This window comes from Manis javanica, chromosome 3, assembly GCF_040802235.1.
Source record: "Manis javanica isolate MJ-LG chromosome 3, MJ_LKY, whole genome shotgun sequence".
Lineage (NCBI taxonomy): Eukaryota > Metazoa > Chordata > Mammalia > Pholidota > Manidae > Manis > Manis javanica.
The window spans coordinates 1326204-1342497 of record NC_133158.1 but is presented as its reverse complement, the minus strand read 5'-3'; the positions used below and the strand labels follow the sequence as shown (position 1 = coordinate 1342497).

Genomic DNA, 16294 nt, shown 5'->3' with positions numbered 1-16294 from the left:
GGTCGTCTTCATTAAACGGCACTGTTTGCACTCACATTGATTTGGTCAGAACCACATTTCGTAGTTTATGGTGGAAAATTGGCATCCTCTTTGCCTCGGAATTGGTCCGCTTGTGTTTTTTAATGGTCCTGATTTAAATTTTTACCTCCGTTGGTGACTTGTTTGGTTGATTTTGTGTTTAAGACAGTCTTTTGAGTTTGAAGTAAATGTTTCTTGCAGGTGTATAATCACACTGTAGTCCTCCCTCCCAGATCTGAGGGGTGAAAAGTTCTCTAAAATGTTGTATGTGGTGAGAATTTTTCAGCCACTTAGTGTCACACACCCAGCCATTGCATGGTCGTCACTTTAGACATGGATCATCAGTTGGAGATACTGTTTTGCACATCTGGCCAAGTGACATTAGGCTGAAAGTACAAGACTGGTTCGTAATTGTTAAGGATAACTTACTGAAGGTTCTCTTTTGATAAGTCATCTTGAGGTGTTACATAGACTTGTAGAGCTCTGGTGGCTCTTGGGGACTTAACAGTATGTAAGATGGAACTTGCTTGGAATCAAGGTCTAGTCCTAGTAGCTAGCCTCTGTTCTAAGAATCTGTCCTGGAGAGACGAAGACAGTAAGAATCCACCGACTTTTTCATAGATCCAGAATTTTAGACCTAAGGAATCTTCAGGACTTACAGACCATGCCTGTTTGCAGAAGAGGAACCTGAGTCCCAGAGGCTTAAATAAATTCCCAGGGTGCTATGTCTAGTCAGGGGCAGGCCCGAACTATTTTCTCTGCAAGGTTTTCTCCATGTACCCCAGTGTGCTTCCAGTCAGTTAAAATTCAGGACTTAGAACTTATTCTAGTGTTTCCTCCTTTTATTTATTGCTGATTTTATATAGAGAGCAGCTGAAAAGTACATTTTTCCATGCACTTTTCAGATGCTCTGAAACTGGGTAGTCCAACAGCAGTTGATTAAAATAGTAAATGAATATACAGGGACTCTGCCTGGCCTAGTCCCGCCTTTAGGTGTTTGGGTCTTTGCGAGGGACCAACTTCTCCCACAGGGAGGCCCAGACTCCCCTGCTTCAAATCCAACATAATAAGGTCAAGGCTAAGATGTTATCAGGTGACGTTAGGCCCTTTTGACTGTTGATTTGAGGTGGGGTGGGGAGAAACTGCATGTATCAAGCAAACAGGTCCCTGTGTACATGTATATGATAGTGGTTTTGCTGGAGCATTTTCCTAGTCCTGATTCCCTTTTGATCAGTAGCTCTTCTCAAAGTTTATTCAGGTCATGTGGGAGTGTAAATTATTAGGAGAGTGAAAACAGGTAGATCTTCAGGTGTTTCCTGTCCATGGGGTGGAGTCCAAGCAGAGGTGGGTGGAGGAGGTGGGTTGCTACCTTGGGTCTTAATTGTCCTAGAGCTGAGAGGTTTATGTTAACTCGGTTAGAAGAAAGACTGATATTTCAGCCTTTAAGAAAGCTAATGTGAGCTTGCCGGGCTTCTACAGACAGCACCTTGGGTTTAATTGCATTATGGCTGCTAATGGTTACTGATAACGATAAGTGATACATAATCACTGGATTTTAATCACATATTTGTAGTTTCAAAAGGTCCCTAGAAGTATTTCGTCTTCCTTTACCGCTTAGTTTAGTTTATCCATTTATAAAGGGCCAGTGGAATTGGTTTGCACATTACACATTTTACACATTAACGTAACTAAAATTTAAGGTTATATTAATGTGTCTTGCTATACTCTCCTGTTGGGGGACTTGCTCACTGTTAAGTACTTATGAGATTAATAAATTAAAATTTCTAAGTTTAAAGCTTAGTTATTACTGTAAAATTCTTTAAGTGTTTCTATTTTAAGTGACTCATTTTTAAATCTGTGGTGCAGTAGTAGTAAGTGAAGGCCTGTGTATACGCATAATTATGGTAGTCACGTGACTGACCAGCTAGGCATAGAAGCTGCTCACTCTGGGTGTTGGTCCGAGTTTATTGGTACTTCCTCCAGATGATTCTGAATAACTTTATAGTTAATAATCATCAAAATAGGAGATACACTCTTAAATTGAGCCTTTTTACAGTTTGTACCAAATTGAGTTTACCTTTTTTTTTTGAAGAGTATAGGTAAATATGTTTAAGCATATTTATGATGGTATCTAAAGGGAAAGAGGAGAACATAGGTAGTCGGTGAAATAAGTTTGGAGTGGACTGGACCGAAGGGAAAAGTGGGAGGTAAAATGAATTAGAGAGGTGGGCAGGGGCCAGATCATGCAGGGCACTGAGGACATGGGGAGCACCTTGGGTTCTGAGATGAGAAAGCAGGAGAATGTGATCTGATATTAAACAACTAGAATTGCTCACCAAGAATAAACACTAATCATTTCCGACAAAAATATCTGAAGGATATCCTAATATTAATAATTTCCTTGACTAATGACTTAAACCTGTGTTTTAGAAGTGCTTGATATTCTGAAGTCGTCTTGCAGCCTGTAGCTCTTCTCTAATACCTGTATTAAAAAGGAAATGTTTGATGAAGCAAGTCATTTAAAAGTTCATGGTAGTTGAGGTGCTAAGGATACAGGTGTTCACTGTAAAGTTAGTTTCATTTCTGCTTGAAAATTTTTATAATGTTGGGAAGTTAATTTACATAGGATTCGTCTGCTTTTGATTTTTCCTTTAACAGACCACATCATAGTATTCAGAAAATAAGGTTGATTGTGTACATTTCCTCTGTGCAGGAGACCAGGACTTGTATAAATGTGATTAAATTCCTTGGTGTGACAGTTAAAAATCACATTCTGCACTTTTTCTCTCTCCTGGATTCTAAATTATTTCACAGAACTTTAGGCAAGCCCATTTACATTCTGTGCTTATTTTTCCCCTTACAAAACAAATAGACATAATTCCTTTTTTTTTTATTCTTATAGTTGCCTTTCATCTGTGAAGTTTAGGGTGCTTTGTAGAACTTCTGCCGTACAGGCCGTGGGTGTTGCAGCGCATTTGTAAGGTATGTGAATAAAAGCCTCTCCTCTCACTCCCCTCTCTCCATGGAAGAGAGATTATTACCACACAGTGAAGGGAGATGTGGGTGCATCGCTGGGAATGATTCTCTTTTCCACCAGCCTTGAGTTCTTTATCTTACTCCATAACTCCTCTCCGGTCTTGATTTCCTGCCTGTCTATAAGATACTCCTTCAACTTCCTTTTTCTCTTCTATTCTAAGCGATGTTTGTTCTTTACATGAAGATGTATTTCATAACCTGTCTCTTACTTAATCTTTAGAAAGATGAACTCACCATATTACACACTACTTCTACTTCTGGACCTGTCCCACCTTCTTCCTGAGGTTCTTCATCTTTTTCTTTTTTGCAATAGAGCAGTTTGGTGACCTGTTGGCATGTGTAATTATCAACAGACAGTGAGCCAACAAGAGAATGAGCATTAGAGGACAGTCCTTCCTCTCAGCAGCAGCAGTGGTCCTGTCTTGGGTGGGAGCAGCGTATGCTGCCCCCCAGGGATTATATAGGAGGGAAATGGTCAGAAGTATCTTACTGTAATTGATACCATGAGAAATATCCTGGTATGGCATCACTTTGGTTACCTTTCTTGTTCTCCCTGGGTCTGAGGCAACTCCCTGGAGAAGTGAGTGGTCCGGGATGAGTGTTCTCATTGGTGAGATGGACCTCCTGGCAGTAAAGACTGTGGTCACGGTGTTTGGGTGGCCTTCGGCTCCTCCACCCTGGTGTGTGAGATCAAGGCCAGGCTAGTTCGTGGTTTTGTCATTTGTTCATTGAACAAATAGTTACTGGGTAGTCACTGTAGGCCAGGCACTATTCTGGGACACATCAGAAGAAAACAGGAGATCCCCGCCCTCTGGGGAGTTTTTCTGGTAATGTTACAATATCTTTATTCCTAGAAATGTGAACATTTATTTGGTTTGGAACTGAAGTCTTTTTTTTTTTTTTTTTGCATTCCAAGTACCCTTTAATGAAGCTATATGATATATGTTAAGGTACCAAAAAAAGGAAATGGCTTTCCAATCTCTTTGAGGCTTGAATGACCTTGATAACATTGGTTTAAAAACAATGGGAAAATGACTTTTGTCCTATTTCACATACACATCTAGATAGAATTATTCTGTGTATCATGGTAGCTAATGGAATCCCATCACTATTAAAAAGAAGAACCATTTAGGGTAACGTTAAGATTTATTCCTGGATCTGCTTTTTCTGGAGGAAAAGTAGAAATTTTATAATTGTGAAGTCTGTTAATTTTGAATTATTCCATCTGCTTTTCTCAAAATTACTGACCAAGTGGAAAGCACATCAGAAAATAATAATAAACACATTGGTAACAGTGCTCGTGGAGTCTGTATTCTAGTAGGGAAGGCTGATGGTAGACAAGGACTGGGCTTGCCTTTCTTGGGGAACAGCAAAAGGGCTTAAATGCTAGAGCAAGCAGGAGGGGTGTGAGGCAGGCAGGGGCCAGCTCTAGTAGGAACTGGGAATTTAAAGTTTATTCAGGTGCATTGGGAAGCATTTGAAGGGTTTTTATAATAGGGGAGTGATGGGCTCTGGTTTACTTACATTTTTGGCCGCTCAGTTTTGACTCGTAGGGAGGCAAAAATGAAAGCAGGGAGATGCGTTGGAAGCTATTTAAACCTAGCGACAGATGATAGTGGCTTGGACAGGACTGATAGCAGTGCAAGTGTGGAGATTCATGATGAGTGAAGGAGTGCTCGTAGGCTGTGCTGATAAATTGGAAGCTGTGGCTTCTGTAAGCCCAGATGCGTGGCAGGAGACTGCCCAGAGCAGCTGCTGGGCATAGGACAGCTAGCCTGGCACCACTGGGTATGGTACTGTTGCTGTTCATCAGTGCATTGCGTTCATATAGCGACTGCTTGCTTTTAGAGTGACAGGGATTTTATTGGATTTTACCATCACTTTTATAAATGTTACTTGGCATCACAAACACTAGTTTGATAACAAGAGACCGTGTAATCACAAATTGTTTAGATTCATCCTTGGATTATAGTTGTGGCCAAGCTTTTATTTGGCTCTGAGATGGTTTTGCTGGGTGCGTGGGCATTAGTAGCAGCGGAAGAGATAGTACTCCTCCGGCAGGAAGGGCAGCTGCAGGGCGGGGGACTTCGTGTGCCGTCACTGCCTTTATAACTGAAGGGTTCCTGAAGGGTGTCTGACCCATGACAACTCATAGGCACACTTGTGTGTTCAACTGTGGCCGAAGAATGTTGGGTCATGAAGTTAGAAGCATTTACTTTTATATACCAACTATATGCATGCTTCATTTACCTTTCGGGTTTACTTAGGAACTGTATTTTCCATTAATTAGGTTTTCCCATTTTACTGTCCCTGCATTCTGACCACAGTCCCTACAACAGAAGTCCCTATAACTTACGGGAGAATGTCCTGTTCACTCTGTCACTTTAACAGTGGGCCCCAAAAAGCAGTCCCCACATAAAAACTATTTTATTTTGCAAGAGAAAGAGACAAAAGAATACAGGTTTGTATCCTGTGAAATTCCTAGCTGCTCTGAAATAGAGATCCGAATCCATTACTTAAAACAATTATTTTAATTATAAGCACACACTTGAAAATACTACTCTTTGGTTTATGTTGACATTTTTATGGTCTCATGGCAGTTATGCTCTCTCTGGTGTAGGTGACTTGTTCTCTGATGCCCCTTCCATAGACCAACAGAGCAAATGTTATGCCACTTTTCTGGTGTACTTTTACATAACCCTGTGTTCCTTAGGTTCTGAGAGCCTAAGGAAGTACATTCAATATGGCTGTTTCATGTGACAATACAGTGCTTGTGATGGGATAATTTTATTACACGATTTGGCAGTTTTGTTGGAAATACTGCATTTATAGTTTTGTGTGTAAAAGTTCTTTTCTGAATGAAGTCTCCCGTTTTAACTTTTTAGTTATTCAAAAGGAAGCTCCTTTTATCCTTTCGAAGGTCTTAAGTTCAGAAAAGGAAGGCAGTGGAATATGCCAGGTAAGAGTGTGGGCTCCGGAGAGAGGCTGACAGACACTGACGTACTGGCTCTCATGCTCGATACTCTGGACAGTGATGCAGCCCCCGTGTAGCTCAGTTTCCTTTCTGTGGAACGGGGGAGATAACAGTGCTCAGAAGGTTCGTTCAGAAGGAAGCACTTATGCCCAGTGCCAGACATGCAGTCCTTAACTTTCACTGTTCAGGTCACAGTTTTTAGTACGCAGTAATCTCACTAATTTGGAAGAGATTTTTGGGGTGGGGGAGTAGTGTCATAAGAATTCTTAGAGAAATGCAACAGGGCTGTCTATTGGGTCCCTGATGCACTTAGGAGCAGTGGTTCCCAAACATGTCTATTCCCAAACTTGGGACCCGGTTCTCTCAAAATTAGAATCACTTTGGGAGGTGTTTTTTTTTTTAATACCTTTATCGAAGTATAATTTGTGTCAGTAAAAATACCCCCATTTAAGCAACAGCTTGGTATGTTTTGATAAATATATACACCTATGTAATTGCCACCCAGTTAAGATACAGAACATATCCTTGGGAGGCTTTTAAGTTTTTCTATTGTTAACATTTTTATTTAAAAAGTTATATATGCACTTCATTTTTGGTGGGACCATGAAATGGTGTAGCCACTGTGGAAAATGGTATGGCAGTTCCTCAGAATATCGAAAGAAGAATCATCATGTGATCCAGCAGTTCCATTTCTGGGTGTAGGCCCCCACAGAATTGAAAGCAGGCTCTTGAAGAGATAGTGGTGTCCCCATCACAACAGCTGAAATGTGGAAGTAACCCAAGTGTCCAATGATGGATGGTGGATAAGCAACATGTGGTGCCTACAAACAATGGCATATCATTCCGTCTCAGAAAGGAGAGAAATTCTGCGGTACACTACAGTGTGAATCTACTTTGTAAGTGAAAAAAAAGCCAGTCACAGAAAATAGACAGCAGAGCCCTTGAGCGACACGGCCGCTCACACGCAGACCCTCCTCTTCCTTCCCCTTCTGCCTGGTCACCGATGGAATGGGCACTTCCATCATTTGCCTTTTGCGTTTCTGATTTCTATGTTTCATGAGCATTCCCTTTTGTCTCTCCCTTTTTTTTTTTCATTTTTTTGTTGAAATATAGTTGATACACATGGTTTCAGATGTACAACATAGTGATTCAATGATTATATATGAAATTTTTTCCATAACTGTATTGGAAAATATTTACTGGAAAAATAGTTTTTTTGTAGCTGTATTGTAAAAGGACAGCATATAGTACATATACAAAATATGTGCTAATTGACTGTTTATGTTATCAGTAGTGCTTCCAGTCAACAGTAGGCTATTTATTAGTAGTTAGGTTTTTTTGGGGGGGTCAAGAATTACGTGCATATTTCAACTGCACAAGGGTTGGGGGTTGGCACCCCAACTCCTGAGTTACTCAAGGGTCAACGGTAATGAATAATTCTATTTATATGAAGTACTTAGAATAGTCAAAACTGTAAAGATAAAAAGTAGCAGTGGTGAGGGGGGAGAGTGGGAAGTTAAGTGTTTCAGGTTTACAAGATGAAAGAGTTACGGGATAGAGGGTTGCATAGCAAAGAGATACATTTAATACCACGGAACTGTATGCTTAAAAATGGTAAGATGGTAAATTTTATGAAATGTGTCTTTTTACCACAATAAAAAAGGGGGGGTGCACTAGCTAAAAATGACCTCATAGAATGATGTTTGTAATAAAAGTACATGTTCTTTCTATCCCAGAGCACAGTCTTCCTTCTCTTAAAGTATTACTTCTTGTGGGACTTTAAAATATTTTAGTTTAGAGCAAGTGGGCTGATAAAGCATGTGTATGAACAATGCAAAAGGGGTGGAGCATAGCATGAAAAGCAAGTCTCTCCCATCTGAGCACCACCTTGAGATAAAACTCCACAACCAATTCCCCTGTATCCTAGAGATCCTGTGTCTCTATGTATGTGTGACATGTTTCCTTTTTTATATACAGGCTATTGCACATTGTGCTGTTATGCATCTTATTCTTTCCCCTTAACAGTGGTCTTGCTGATTGTTTGGCAAGATACTTTAAAGTATGCACTGTAGAAAATTAATTTGGCAGTTCTTCAAATGGTTAAATGGAGAACTGCCATAGGACCCAGCAATTCCACACCTAGATATAAACTCGAAAGAATTAGAAACAGGGACTCAAGAACTTACTTGTACATAAATGTTCATAGCATTATTCAGATATCCAAAAGAAACTATGTAAAAGTCCAGCAACAGATGAATGGATCACAAACGGTAGAATATTATTCAGCTTTGAAAACATGAAGCACTGACACACGCTGCAGTGCAGATGAACCTTGAAAGCATTGTGCTAAGGAAAAGCAGGCACAGAAGGCCACTTATGGTATGGTTTCATTTATATGAAATATCCAGAAGAGGTAAATCCAGAAGACAGAAAGCAGATTGGTGGGTGTCAGGAGCCAGGTGGCAGGTGGACCAGGAACTAATAGGTACAGGGGGTCCTCCATGCGATTGAAAATGTGTTGAAAGTAGATAGAGGTCGTGGCTCCCCAATATTGTGAATGTGCTAAATGCACTGAATTGTACACTTAAAAAGGTGAGCTTTATATTATGTGAATTTCACCTCAACTGAAAAAAAAGAAAATATTTAATTGATGTTTAGGCCCCATGTTGAAGCATTCTCGGTGTGCTAGTTGTGGAGCCTCAAGAGGAATAGACGTGTTTGTGCTGCACATGGCGCCTGGCCGTACATTGGCATTGGTGGCACACCTCCGCAGGTCTTGGGAAGCTGGCTGCTGCTTCCTCATGGCGTACTCTTTTCTGTAGGTCAGTTCTCCCGCCAAAGCTTTGTCTTGGGGGCAGTGGAAGTGGAGCTTTGCTGCACAGCCAATTCCTGATTCTGTGCATCCATTTAAGGTTAACCCCTGGAATAATTTACATTTTGAAGTGGGTGATAGGATGCTTTTCTTTAGGAAGCCAGAAGATATGTTCTCTCAGGCATATTTCTTGCCTCCCCACCCTGCAAAAAAGACTTTAAGTCTGGGATGGTTCTTGTGTGCAGTATATTGGGGTTTTGTCATTCTTCCCTGCTCACCTCTGTGTGCCTTGATCTCCAAAGGCCCTTGAACTGTGATGTCTGCTCTTCCTGACTCCTTGATCAAGACTCCCAGATGACAGTACCAGGCTTGAGCTTATTATGAAAAAATGGGCAGATGATGGTAGTTGGGGCCTTTTTGCCAGAGTTTCCTATGTAACAGACAAAATAAATGGTTTTATGTTTTCAGTTTAATTTCCCTAGTGTTTAATGGTGTCCTATGTGCCAGGCACAATCTTAGGCATGGGGGAACCTGGAGTTGATGGGGCCAGTTTCTGGCCACTGCACTGAAACAGTTTCAGTAGAGAGATTTCTCCCTCTTGACTTAATGAGGCAGTGTGTATTTTATTTATTTTACATGTATATATAACAAAGGATGAAAGTGGTGGGATGGATGGTATTGGAGAAGGATGTGCTTAAGAAAAGTCTATACTTCCTGTAAGCCAGGTTTATTGTTAGGACACAAATTTGATTCTAATTTGGTTGTTACTTTTAGACTGGAGACGACTGAATTTTTAGCTTTGTTGTCCTGACAGCTTTGTGAGAGGATGCATTGTAGGGCATACTTTATGCTTTTTTGGGGTTCATGTGTATTTAGATCTGGGAAGTATGGCTCTTGTAGAAAAATAAAGTTCTTAAATCCCTGAAATAGTATCCTTTTGTTCTGGATAACTGAAACGTGCTTCCTTAAACTTTAAAATTTGCTTTGTTTCTGTAGTGGGTGACTTCTTTTTCCCTGTGTTACAGTATTTGGCCCTTAAGCTTCCCTGTGTAATGATTAGGTCTGTTCCTAAGGGGATTTTGAAGTCTGTCCTTAGAGTCTGTTGCCCTGCTCTAGGACACTGGCGTGGCCTGCATGACGCTTCTCTCTCTCCCCATCTTACGTTTCTGAGCCTGATTCAGGGCTTTCTGTCTCCTGCATTCTTGTCTAGGCTGTACTGCTTTCTCACCCAAGTATGCATTTTTCTAAACTGTGAGCTGAGCTACTGTCCAGTTAGACTTAGAGTTGTGTATGTAAGAGCAGGTGAGTTCACAGGGAGGATTGTAAGTTTTAACAGTTCCTGTTAACAGATAGTTGGTGTTCCTGATGTTATGAGGGTTTTCTATGATTCTTTGAGGGTGAATTATTGAAATATTAGAAGTGTTCTAGAAGGTAGCCTCACCACTAGTGTACACAGCTAATCTTGTTGTAACTATTTTCTTTTTACAAGCTATACAGAAAATTGGTTATATAAAGTTTCTTTGCTCCTGGAAGTACATTTTTTCAAATTTGTTATTTGAACGTATAATTATTGTATATTTGCCCCTGTGCTTGTGCAAGAGCAGTGAGTAAGATGTGATTCCTACAGTGACAGGGTTTGGTGGGAAGAGACTTTAGGGTTTGTGATGAGGGAAGCAAAGAGAGATGTTGGGTGCTGGGGGAGCACCTGCGGGCCTGAGAGCACCTGGAAGAGTGACTCGGCCTGAAGAATGAGGTTGACCAGGTGGGGGAAGGGTGGGTGGCATTCATGGCAGAGGAAGGGAGGAGGAAAAAAACCTTGGCTCGGTAGGATATTTTGTTGCTTTGGCTGAGGGTAGTTGTATCTTTGGGTTTTAGAATTTCATGTGTTAGTGTCTTGGGATTTATAGTTATTTCCTTTCCTGCAAAATGGTGTATTGTGTACCCAGATTTCATAAAAAATATTTGTTACACCAGCCTTATTGATGCTTCTCCCTCCCAAAGACACTAACGATGACAAAACCTAGGGTTGAGAGGAAGTTTTTATGTACACTAAGACCATTGTTCTTAATGAAGTTCATGGATTTTTGAGTATCTTAAAATTTCCTTTAAAATTGTTTAGTTTCCAAAAGACTAGACAAGTTTTGCTTTTCAGTAGTCATCTGTATAATACTGATTAATAACAACTTACTTGGGAGAGAAATAAAAACACTCAGAGCGGTCTCCCTTATCCGTACTTCTGCTTTCTGTGGTTTCGGCTACCTGCAGTCAGCTGGGGTCCAGAAGGAGATGGTCCTCCTTCTGATGCACCATCAGAAGGTCCTTAGCAGCCTTACCCTGCATCCCAAGGCCTGCGTCATCCACCCCACTTCATCTCATCGTGCAGGCATTTTACCCTCATGTCATCACAAGGAGAGGCATAAGGGCAGCACAGTTAGACGTTTGAGACAAAGAGAGACCCCATCACATGATTTTATTACAGTATATTGTTCTATTTTATTGTTGTTGCTAATCTCTTACTGTGCCTAATTTATCAATTAAACTTCAGCATAGGTAAGTGTATAGAGGAAGAAACATAGTATATACACGGTTAGTTACTCCATGGTTTCGGGCATCCAAGAGGAGGGGTGTGTTGGAATGTTTCCCCCTCAGAAAGGGGGGGTTGCTGTGTATAAAATTTCAACTGCATTACAAGTGAGGCACATGGATATCAATAAGATAAGATTTATAAATTCAACTTCTAATCTGTTTGTGTCCACTGTTTTTAAAATAATGAATGCAGTACAAAGTGAAAATTGGGTCACGTCCCAAGCCTTACTGTATACAGTACTTAAGTGCCTTCATTTCTTGGGGGGTTGAGAAATGGGGTGAAAGCTTGCAGTGATCGTCACTGTTTCTTCTGTGTAATTGGCCCCTTTGAAGAATTATGAGTTGAAATCATAATTATCCCAGGTATGATAGATTAATCATTTTGAGGCTGTGATTATTTTATCTGTGTGGAAATTTGTTCATTTTGTTCCAAAGTAATGCAAAGATCTTGATCTGGCAGAAAAGAAGCAGTTATTTAGTCAAATTATTTTTCCTCATTCTCGGCTGGAGAACTGTTTTGTGCCTGTTAATAATGAATGTTTGGCTAATAAATGTCTGTATAATGCAATTGTTACAGCCTAGTAGCACCATCTCAGATGTCTTTGGTGACTCCTTATCTGCCAAAAATAAGCTAAAAATTGTGCACAGAGGCAGATTTCCAATGGGTCTAAGAAAAGTATTGCAAAATGTGCAGTTCCTAAACAAGTTATCAAAATTATTCAGCTAACTTAGGTTGTGGAATTCAAATTATTGTTAGCTCTGCGGTTTAGCTTAAATGCACACAACACTCAACCCCCAACTCACCTAAATTAAGGCCTATTTTTATTTCCCAAGAGAAGTAGCAGGAGGGGCTTAATCCATTTCTGTGAAATAACATTGTGGTTATTGGTCATGGAAAAGTCAGGTGTGAGGGCATCTGGAAAAGGAATGGGATTATATGTGTGTGTTTAAGACAAATTGGCCTTGGGTTAAGGGTTAAAGATTTCATAACTGCCATTCAGGAAGATCTGAAAATCACATCCATTTCATGGCAAGACCTGAACTGAACTGATGAGAGGTTGTTTTGTCTTTATCCTACTTAGTGTGAATATTCCTTTATTTTACTGAAGAACTATCAACCCACTGGGTGTTATATGGAATATTTGGCATTTACACTATATTACCTTTCTAGAATATGAAAAATTCTGAATTTAGAAACATCTGACATCAAGGCTGTTAAATGAAGAACTGTGGGCATTTGGACAGTGAGAGATAAGCTAAGTTTTTTTTCTTTAATAGGAAAGATGAGGATTGGATGCACTTTGGAAAAATATTTGCTAGACTAGTAAAAGTTTCATTTTAGAAAAAACATTCTTTTTGGGTCAGGCCATATTATGGCTGGTCTTCAAGTTCTGGATAGTTGGAATTTAAAGGAGGGAGTTGTCATTTGTCTACAGTAAGACCTAAATGATAACAAAAATTTATTGGATGCTGACTTATTTTCAGTAAAGGTAAACTGTGTAATTGGAGAAGGTTCCATTCTCCACTTGGCAGAAAAGGAAACTGGTCATAAAGGAACACAAAGCTGGTAAGCGATACAGCCTGGATTAACTATGGGTGGTATAGCTCCTTTGCCGCTACTGTGAACTGCCATCTTCCTACTCCGTTGCCTCCTGTAACTGACATTTCTAGTAGAACTTTGCTTTGGCCAGTCTTCACGGGACCTGTCTATGTAGTGAATATTTTGATGTTACTGAGAGGTTCATATGGTAGATGCTGTAGTGCATGAGACACAGCCAGTATGGGACTCAGATTTCCAAGCCTAAAACATAATGTTTGGTCAGGTACGGTTGATGGTAGCACTTTAGCACTTTGGGTGGGATGGGGAGGTGGGTAAGAATGACCTGGAACTCTCTGAGAACATGTGCCAGCTGGCCCCCTTCCAGAATCTGTGGATGGGTAGGAACTGGAGTACGTGTGATTATACCTGCCCCCAACTACAGTGAATAAACTCACGTGATTATTCACAAGGTAAGATAACAGAGTTGGTGATGCACAATTTCATTCTAATTATGGGAAAAATAAATTATCTGCAATCTTCATTACTTTAGCTGGTGATAACGAACTCTTTTTTTATCCCCATATTGAATCTCTTCCTCAGCTGCTCTCTAAAAGTACTCGGTTAAGTACTTCCAAGAGTACTGGTCTTTTTCTCAAAGCCTTTTTACCATATCTAAGGTGATAAAATAGACATTTAATTTTCTTTTTCCTCCTTTTATGTTGTTTGATACATGAATGTAGGGGCTTTGGAGTTTAAGGTACAATGGTTTGTTACTTGTAAGTATAGTTTGAAAAGAAGTAACTTCCTGCTTGAAGAGTGAGGCTTAAAGTCAGTTCAGAAAAGAAGGGAAGTAACTTAGAGGAAGTAAACTTGAAGGCTAATGTCTAATCTTAGTAACTTGAGCTTTTGAAAGTTTCCTTTCAAAAAAGAAAATCGCTCTTTCTTATACCAACACATTTTTATCCGTTGACTTAGGAAGACTAGGTTTCCTGTGCTTAATTCAGTGATGAATGTGTGCTTCCGTTCGGTGCTGTTTTGAACCTTGCTAGGTAGTGTAGGGAATATAGGATGAAGATACAGTCTTTTTTACTGGGGATTCGTGGGCAAGAGTATCCAACAGTTAAATTTTAACTGATATGGACTAGGTATTGTGAGTGCTTTCCTGTGTTGACTGATTTAATAATAACCCTATCCTGGGAAGAAGGTAGAGGCACAGAGGCATTAAGTAACTCACCCAAAGGTTCACAACTGCTTTGGACCCTAGCATCTGGCTCCAGAACATCCTTCTAGCAGTATAAACAGTGTCAAGTGATGAGAGCTTACATGGCTGTTTGGGAAACAGCACTGAGCCGACAAAGTGCTCTAGTTGTTCAGGCCAAAGAAGAGTTTGTGCTGGAGTTTGGGGAAGGTTTACCTGTTGGCCTGAAAGGAGAGAAAGGGGATTGTTATGAGTGGTGGGAATCAGCTCTTGGCTGTGTTAAAATGTGCTTGAGCACAGATGATCTCGTACCTCCTTGTAGGGAGGAGACAGTGGGTGGTGGTGGTGAGCCTGGGGGAGCTGTGTTGAGGAGAGGGGGGCAGTATACTTCTGCTGCCTCCATGAGGTCAGACTCCAGGGTGGATCTTTGCATATGTACTGCTTTGTTTCTTTTTTTATTTTAACCTAATATATAAGATATATAAATACATTAATCTTCCCAAGTCTGTACATTTAAAATTTATTAATCTTGTTCAAAAACATAGTACATATATTTTATAGATTGATACAGTGCAAAAGGATATGTGGTCCAAATTAAAGGGGGAAGTACATTATTACACATTCATTTTAGGAGACTTTAACACACCACTCATATCAATAGATCAACCAGACAGAAAATAAATAAATAAATAAATAGAGACATTGAATGATACATTAAATCAGATGGACTTAACAGACATCTACAGAATACTCCAGCCAAAAGCAGCAGGTACACATTTTTCTCAACTGTACACAGAACATTCTCCAGAGTAGATAGATCACATAAAGAGCCTCAAAAAGATAGATCACGAAAGGGCCACAAAAAGAGCCTCAGTAAATTAAAAAAGACTGAAATTGTATCAGGCAACTTCTCAGACCACAGTGGTATGAAACTAGAAATAAATTACACAAAGAAAACAAGCCTGCAAACACATGGGCTTAAACACATGCTTCTGAATAATCACTGCATCAATGACCAAATTAAAACAAATAAAGCAATGTGTGGAGACAAATGAAAACAAAAATACAACTGCAGTGTTCGTGGGATGCTGCAAAGGCCATTCTAAGAGGGCAGTACGTAGCAGTCAGTACAGGCTTACCTCAAGAAACAACACTCCTGAATAAACAGTTGGGTCTAAGCTCACAATTAAACTCAAAAAAGAAGAATAAAACCCAAAGTTAGGAGGAGGGAAATGATAAAGATAAAAGCAGAAATAAATAATACAGCAAAGAATGAAACAATAAAAAAATAAATGAAACTAAGAGCTGGTTCTTTGAGAAAATAAATAAAATAGATAAACCTGTAGCTAGAGTTATCAAGAAAAAAAGAATGAGGACAGAAACAAGGAATAGTCACAACAGATACCACAGAAATACAAAGAATTATTAGAGAATACTATGAAAAATTATATGGCAATGAAATGAACAACTTCCTAGAAAAATTTAACCTTCCAAGACTGACCCAGGAAGAAACAAAATCGGAACAGACCAATTACCAGCAATGAAATTGAATTGGTAATCAAAATCCCAAAAAGCAAAATATCAGGAACAGATGGCTTCACAGGTGAATTCTACGAAACATTTAAAGAAGAGCTAATATCCATCCTTCCTAAGTAAAGTGTTCAAAAAAGTAGACCAGGAGGGAATAATTCCAAATTCATTCTTTGAGGCCAGCATCACTCTAATACCAAAAATAGGCAGACATACAAAAAAAAAATTATGGACCAGTATCCCTGATGAACATAGATGCAGAAATCCTCATCAGAATATTAGCAAACCAAAATAAAAAATACATCAAAAGGATCATCCATCACGACCAAGTGGGATTTATGCCAGGGATACAAAGATGGTATATTTATAAGTCCATCAACATCATATACCACATTAACCAAAGGATAAAAACCACATGATCATCTCAATAGATGCTGAAAAATCATTTAACAAAATTCAACTTCCATTCATGATAAAAACTCAACAAAATAGGCATAGAGGGCAAGTACCTTAACATAATAAAGGCCATAAAACCCACAGCTAACATTATACTCAATGGTGAAAAGCTGGAGGCTTTTCCTTTAAGATTGGGAACAAGAC

General features: G+C 39.6%; 1 protein-coding gene across 2 annotated transcripts in view; it reads left to right on the top strand.

Annotated features, from left to right (window-relative positions):
• RHOA (ras homolog family member A) overlaps positions 1-16294 on the top strand; it is a 52921-nt gene that overhangs the window by 752 nt on the left and 35875 nt on the right. The window contains exon 2 of one of the 2 annotated variants that reach the window (XM_073230585.1): positions 2921-3000. The exons of the other annotated variant lie outside the window; for it this stretch is intronic. The gene's annotated coding sequence lies outside the window, so the exon portion shown is untranslated. The remainder of the gene's footprint in view (positions 1-2920; positions 3001-16294) is intronic. 2 annotated transcript variants of the gene reach the window in all.